Below are 7,992 nucleotides of genomic sequence, written 5' to 3'. Positions count from 1 at the left end.
AGAGTTAAAGCACTGCTTGTGTCTAGCTAGGACTCTATTAAATTTGATTATTCCCAGTTGCTATTGTTCTAAAATCGTTTAATTTCCAAATAATATCAGTTATAGTTGATGGTTAAATATTGGTAATTCATTGTATTACAACAGGTTTGACTGAAACATGAATTCAACAGTTACTAGGTGTGGTCAAGTTGTTAGTATGAAGTATGTTTTTTTTGATGCTACATAACAAAAAAAAATCTTTTTACTTCTTTGAGTCAGCTTCTGTCTGTATGTTTTCCATTGATTTAATCAACAGAATTTGGTAACGTTACCATGATTAAGGTTTGTTTAACAAGGCCTTCGTGGTCACAGTTAAACATGCGTGACTGACAGCTACTGGAGCAATTTCTATTAAATTGCAGTCATCTGGATGCAGACATGATACACTAATATGATTAGTCAACAGTCAGACGTGCAGAATTGGCCACACGCGTCATGTTCTACAACCAAAGATGGCCGCACTGATTAAAGGCTGACCCACACAAAGGCTCCTGAAATCAGAACGAGTTGTTCTTCGTTGTTCTTCGGTTGAAGGGATTGTTATTGTTATAATCAGTGAAATACAGTAATTTTTTTTATCTCCTTGCCAAACTGAAGACCCTCATTTAGCTTGATTTCTGTCGGGTTTGAACAGACAGCCACATGTTCGTGGTGTGGCTTCACCCCCAGTTCCTACATCTGCTTCCTATGGATGGTGTGAACAGAATATGAATTAGATTCTGCTACTTGTGAGGACTTCTGTTTCAGATTTGGGTCAGCAGCGCCTGTACTGCAGCTCCTATCACTTCAATAAATTTACTCTCTGGTGCAGAGCCAGGACCTCCACCCACAATGGACTCCTGTTCTGCAGTCTCCTTCTCCATGTTTGCAGTATCGATACTACAGTTTCACATGTGTGGGAAGTTTCTAACAGTAGATATTTTGTTGGTATTTTATGTTAAAACAAAATAAATAAAATGCACAGAATCATATGGGGCATCTGAATTATTTTTATAAGTAAAAATATGAAACTCTGGTGTGTGTTTTGCATTCATCTTTGGTAAAACTAAGCTTGAAGATTTGGAGTCAGATTTTTTTCTTCTCTGCAAAGTAGCTCAAGCTCAGTTAGATTGCTGTAAACATTACATTTACACATCTTGCCAAATACATTTACTAGAATCTTTTGCTGTTCGGGTTTGTTTTGGATTTTGCTTCCCTGCTTTCTGGCTTGTTCATAATTAGCTTTAGTTTCTGTCTACATTTGGTCACTTTTTTAGTAGTAGTTGTTTATGTAGGTTAGATCTGTTGTTCATTCCCTGTGTTTAGGTATTCCTTGTTGTTAGATTTATGTTTTCCCACCCACTTCCCCTTACTACTCATCTCTCTCTCCCTCAGCCTGCCTTCTTCTCCACCCTCACAGCTGCACTCAGTTTGTAGTTGGTCTTGATTGTTCACACTTTCAGTGTTTAACCACCTCTCCTTTACACTCTCCTCACCATTTCCTTAAATTTGCTTCATATTTCCTTATATTGAATGGCAAATTAAGATCGACAGCCATATCTTGGTAGGTTTCCAGCTGTTTTAGATAATCAGTTGAAAATTAATTTAAGATGTTCAAATCTTGGGATATTTTTAGATGACCTAAACCTACTTAAAACTTCCCCAACCTATCTTTATCAATACAGATAAACTACTCTCTTGTGTAGTTTAGGTTTTTTTTTTGTTTGTTTTGCTTTGGTTTTTTTTGGGTTTTTTTTTTTTTGCTTGGATAGTATAATTTAGTGATGTGCTATTGGTGCTTATCTGCTTTAAGCTACATGGTTAAGTTGGTGAAGGCGATCTTGGATTCTTCTGAGGCTAACATTAACCCTGACAGCCAGACCTGCGTACTGGACTGGCCGCGGCGGCCTGAGAGGCACTGTTAAGAGAAGACGACACTGAAATAAATCTGAGAAACTTGGGAACAAAAATACAAAATCTAATTCTGTCATATTTGAAGATGCTTTTTGTTTACTAACAAACCAATCAAGCCATGACAAAACCATTTTATTTAGAGGTGCCAGTGTAAACGCGGATCACATTGCAAAATTTTATTTGTAAAAAAATCAATCCTCCAGTCCTCTTTCGTTGGTCTGTCACATAAAATCCCACTATAATTTGTTTATTGTAGTTAGAATCTGATAAAATAAACTGAAAAGGTTCAAGTGGTGAGAAAGAACAAAAATTAAGGAATTATTTTTTTAGGAAGTATGTTTTGCTGACCACTTCATGCAGGTTCTAATGTTTGTTTAGTGTGGCAGAAGAATCTAATTATTTGAACAACGTGGTAAGACAGGCTTCAATAAAACAGACAAGTTTATTTTCACCAACTTATTGAGTAAATAAAAATGGCAACTTCAAAAACCACTAATAAAAACCGCAAGGAAAGCATCTGCAACAGTTATATCACCCGTTCATAGATCCACTTATTTTCTCACTTCCTTGCAAGATTCGTTTGCAAATATCGCTCTGCTGGCTGACAACCACAGGCCTGTCTCACAGCTTTACCTGCTAATTTCCTCCGCCTCCTTCCGCTCAATTTATTTAATTTTCCTTCTTCTTCTGGATTAGAGACCAAGCGGCCTCCAAAGGCTTCAGTGTGGCTGGTTAAAAGCTGGCCTCTGTTCCCTGAACCCTCACCCTGGTTACCAGGAAGAGATTAAATTTCATTTAAAATAAATTTATGGTGTTGAAATGAGTGAAGCAACTGTAAAGAGACAGCTTTTTACATCAGATTCATGAGTTGTAACTTATTTTAAGCTAATATTTGTGGTCATTACAATGTGACTCATTTTATTCTAACAGCTAATTAAGCAGAACTACGATAAAATTAAACTGGTTTAAATGCATGCATCGTTAGGATCAATGCTAATTTGAGGCATCTTATCTTATCTTATCTTTCCTCATTAAAAGTTATAAAATACAATGACAAGTTTGTCTGTTTGTGTCCCATGACCCATTTTTAAAGTGAAATCGACCAAATAGAAGCGATATTAGGTTATAGATGTCTGTTTTTAGACTAGCTTTAAAGGAGTACATTGGTTGTTTTGACATCCGTCATGGCGGAGTGGGCAGAGTTCTGGATAGCGTGACGTCAAAGGGTCAATAGGTCTGTTATGGAGACAACAATGTGTTCTGCCATCATCTCTTAAGGTAGCAGTGGCAGCTAATATAGAAGATTTCTGCATAGAATTATCTTTGTATCTTCATACAACTGTACACAACTCTGGGTAGGGCAAAACGGTAAACTCCGATCCTGGTTGCCACATATGCTTGCAATAACATGCCACTTCATTGGTGTTCTGGCATGTCCTTGCCTAGCTTACCAAAGAGTTTCTCAAATTCACAGAGGCAGGTGTGCCAATGCTAGTACGCTCCTCATTCATCTTCTGCACAGCACTGCTCTGTGTGAAGCCCCAAAACCGCAGCTTCATTAACGGTTACATAACAGCTCAACAGATGCTCAGTGTGATGGTCCTTTGACCGAGCACTGACGCCTCTCTAGTAGACACTGATGTATGACCCTGAAACAGCCAGGCCCCGAAATCTTTTTCCAATCAAACACATGTGGGAAATTTGTCCGGACTGCTTCAGCGTCTCCAAGAAAACAGAGCCGTACTCGTACAGTTTCAATAACGTCAAGCTGTACTTAAAGCAACATTATGGACTAAAAATATACAGAACTCTGAGTAACTTTGGTGTGTCCTGACCTGACTGCTGCTGCTACATTTTCAAATAGTAACTGTTAAGCTCTGAGCAATTGGTGCAGATGTGTGCTTAAAAACACAAGATTGGAGAGAAAGGTGACATGGTTGCCATCGCAACTCACAGGTGGAGAAAATTTACACTAATAGCCTTGTTGCTAGGAAACTGACAGAAAATTAGGTTTTCTGGCTACAGTTCAAATGCAAAATGTATTTGTTACACTGGCATTATATGCAGTGACAATGAGTAATGAGGATGAAGAAAAATTGCAAACTGTTATAGGGTATCGTAGGATTTTCATCCATCCGCCGTCTATGCTGTGCAGAGCAGTCTTTCTCAAACCTTTACAGACTGAGGACCACTTCCCCCATTTAACAAACACTCACAAACTATCTAACCGAAATAGCATAACTAACATCTTAATATACAACCTGAAATGAAAATAGTCTCTTAACTCATTGTCTTTGAAGGGTGGCCCTGTTTTGTAAATGTGATTAGCCACAGTTAAACCATGAATACATCTACTCAGAGTGTTTTGAGTTATTTACAGAGTCTGAAAGCATGGATTATAAGCTTTCCAATAATAGAAAACCCATGGAAATCAAAAAAGTTCCTTACTACAAGTGTTGTGTGCACTAATAACATTTTAGGGCTATTTGTAATTTAGAATCATAATGCAAGAAAAATAGACTTGACTTGCATTGGCAAAAACAGTATTTAGCCCAACATAATTTTATTTTAGGTGTTAAGATGCAGTTAGTCAGCATGGGGCGTAGCTCTCTATGACCTACTCTCTTTCACCTAGGTAAAGTTCTGAAACTCACCCTGAGAAACGTTCCACCAGCATCTTCGGGCTTGTGTGTGATTGCCACACACAGTACAATAAAGGTTAATAATGTTCTTTCTTGGAAGGATGCAGCTCTAATCCCCAAACATAGGAAAGGTAGATTTGATCTCAAGATCATCAGACGGAGTTAAGTTTGGAAGGTAAAATATGCAGAAGTCCTGGGCCCCTCTGTTTCTGTAGTCTCAGGGCATATCTGAAGAGTTATGTCAGCAATATCTAACCGTACCTTGCCGAGCAGCCCAGACAGAAAGGGTCATTGTAAAACTACCTGACTCAAGTCCTAAAGGATCACCGTATCCGACACCCCCAGGATCACCGTGTTCTACTGTAGCCCAACCAAGATAACCCTTAATTCACTATTCAATAAACTGAAAAATGAGGCTTTGCTTAAAGCATATTTGGTTTTTGTTTGTCTCCCTTTCAACTCTTATTGTGCCCTTGTCATTCACCTAAAAGGATTCATGATTAGTTGTAACAATAGACTTTATTTGAGAAATATTTATCTTAGATGTAAAAACAATACAGTAACAATACTGTAAGTTGTTTAGTTTTTATAAATTTTAATAAGATATTGTCATACGATTGTTGCCATGTTGTCCATCCATCCATGGATGGATGGATGGATGGATGGATGGAAATCAAAAAAATCCATCCATCCATGGATAGATGGATGGAGGTCAGACTGCTCTAGCTTCGTCCGTCGTTAGCATTTAAAGAGCTTCCAGTGCTGTCTGTCTATTGTTCCTCCCAGGGTTTTTCGCTCTGGCGGCAGTGGGGTTTAGGTGCTTTGTGGATAAAAACTGGTACGGCATTTATTTCTAGCTTGTTAATGTGACAATCATCTGTTGGAGTCTTCATCAGTTTTGCTCGTATAAATGACTCAAAGTCTTCTGGAGAGAAATGTTGAGAGCACAAATGTAGGTCCTTTGGAAATTGTGTTCGGCTCTTGCTTTCTCCCACTTTTATGTTTCTTTATTCATGTCACAAACGGCTATTCTTTTTAGTTAATAGGAAAATTACAACATGTTCACCTAATCTTGGATTACCTTAAATAAACCACTTCTTTCTCAAAACACTGATCTGACTATGCGGTAATGATAAAACTGTAACTGATCACTTTAATTTGAAATGAAAGAAGGTGAAAGAGAGTAGGTCATAGCTTAAAGTGACTCAGAAAGCCAGAATGAACTTTGACCTGTGGAAATAAAACATAATGAACTTCTGCAGGCTGTTTCACGGCTCCTGCTTGCAGATTTTATGTACAGAAGCATAAAAAGAAAAAGAAAAGGGTGAACAGCAAACCATCGACAAAATCCTCTGGCTGATCTCTAACAGATTACCTCACATTACCCGGGAATCTGTGAAGCAGCTTGTGATTTTGAGGGAATCAAAAATAGGCTAGTAAAAAATTTCATTGCAGAAGCTCTGACGCACGAGTTCAAACTTCTTGGTATCAATCATTTGATTCCACCATGTGTTGAATTTATCACATGATAAATTTGTGCCTAAATTGAATTCGGCTTTTTTGATGTCTGTTTCCAACAAAATATTTGCTTCTGGAAGTCTTCATAAAAAAGGACAAAAGAGAAATTCAAACTGGAAAACAATTCATCTAATCTATTCACATCTGCATCAAATTAAAATACATCCTTCCTAACATTTAATGCAAATCACTTCCTCATTACCTAGGTAGGAGCAGAGTTGTATAGTAAATTTACTTGAGTAACTTTTTAAAAATTACTTTTAGCAGTATTTTTACTACGCTGTACTTTTTACTTTTACTTTGGTAATTTTATTATGAAGTATCGCTTCTGTTATTTGAATAAAATTTCTAGATTCTCTAACCACTGAATGAAAAACAAACATGTTTTAACCAAAAATTTACCAGATACATACACACACCTGGAGTTTTGTTAAAGTTTCATAAGACTTATTTTTAAAAAATTGATTTGGAAAAATTTTCTTTTGCCTGATTTTATTTTTTTGTTACTTATATGAATTGTTGTCATTTTGGTCCTTAAATACCAAAATTTCCACTTAACTTTATAATCTGGTCCATCTGCTTATTTTTAATATTTATTTGGTAAACATTTTGCCAAATACTTTTTTACTCAAGTAATTTCTTGGATAGATACTTTCTACTTGAGTAAAAATATGTTGAAGTAGTGCTGCTCTTACTTGAGTACTATATTTTTTAACGCCACCAACCTCTGCCTAGAAGAGGAATTTTAGTTTCAACCTACGTAACAGATATTAATATAATAAAAAGTTTATTTCTCAGTTAGCTTTGTTAAAGTTTCCAGAAGCAAAAACAGATGATGTTGCTCTGTGGGGTTGTGGTAGATGCATTTAACGGGAAAATAGGCTTTTGTTAAGTCTTCTTTAGGATTTTTTTTCCACTTATCTCACCTGAGCACTTTAAAATGACTTGAGCATCTGCAAGCTTCATTGTCAAGATAGTAGCAAGATCTAAAGCAAAGAGCTTTTTTTGTATCCTGGGTTGCAATGCCAGTCTCTTTTGCCTGTTTCAGTAAGTTTGGCCCCTAATGTCTTCCATACTTTGTGCCTAAATTGAGATTTCTTTCTGGTTGGACATGCTTGTAATACCTCATCTGGAAGCTGTCTGCATGGAATCTCAACAATCTTAATTGCTTCAGATAGAAACAAGCAGCAGCTCTACAGCCATGTCTTCTCCTCACTACATCTCAAAGGGTTAGGCCAGACACCCTTGAGAAAAGGCTCATTTTAATGGGTCTTATCTGCAAAATTGTTTTTTCAGTTGCAGCCTACAGCTTGTCACCAATGACTGACCAAAAAATGTTTATTATCCTTATAGTAGCAACTTTATAATTTTTTTTGTACGTTTTAGATCAACACCAATTTTGAGTCTCAGAAAGTGAACACCTTAATTTTTTTTTTATGCATTTAGATTTATTTTGCACAAGAACAAACCTTCCTTGTTATTAACCTGGATGTTTTAGAGCACTGGTTCTCAAACAAGAAGCAACTCAATAAATCTGTTTTACAGGTACCATTATTCTGATCCCCAGTTAAAATTGTTGTACAAAAGAACTTGGACTTTCCCAGCTTCTTGTGTGTTGTCATGAAAAAATACAAAAAATAAGGACATGTTTGGTTAAGGACAGTAAAAGGTCTTGCACAAATTCTGTCCTGTTTGAACTGTTTCCTCAACAAAATTACTCATTAAACACTGCATATTATTAAAATTGTCTAAAACGTGTTAAAATATAATAATTCTAAAGAAAACGCAGAGCTGATCCTAATACATAGCACAGTCACACAGAGCAACAGAAAAAAGGGGGAGGAGCTTACTTGTTGCTATGGTAACCACCAAACGCCAAGAGCAGGAGCTGTCAGTTACT

Source organism: Poecilia latipinna, unplaced genomic scaffold, assembly GCF_001443285.1.
Source record: "Poecilia latipinna isolate Pla-1442-1.1 unplaced genomic scaffold, P_latipinna-1.0 Scaffold55, whole genome shotgun sequence".
NCBI lineage: Eukaryota > Metazoa > Chordata > Actinopteri > Cyprinodontiformes > Poeciliidae > Poecilia > Poecilia latipinna.
The sequence above is the reverse complement of the archived record's forward strand: the minus strand, read 5'-3'. Positions refer to the sequence as shown.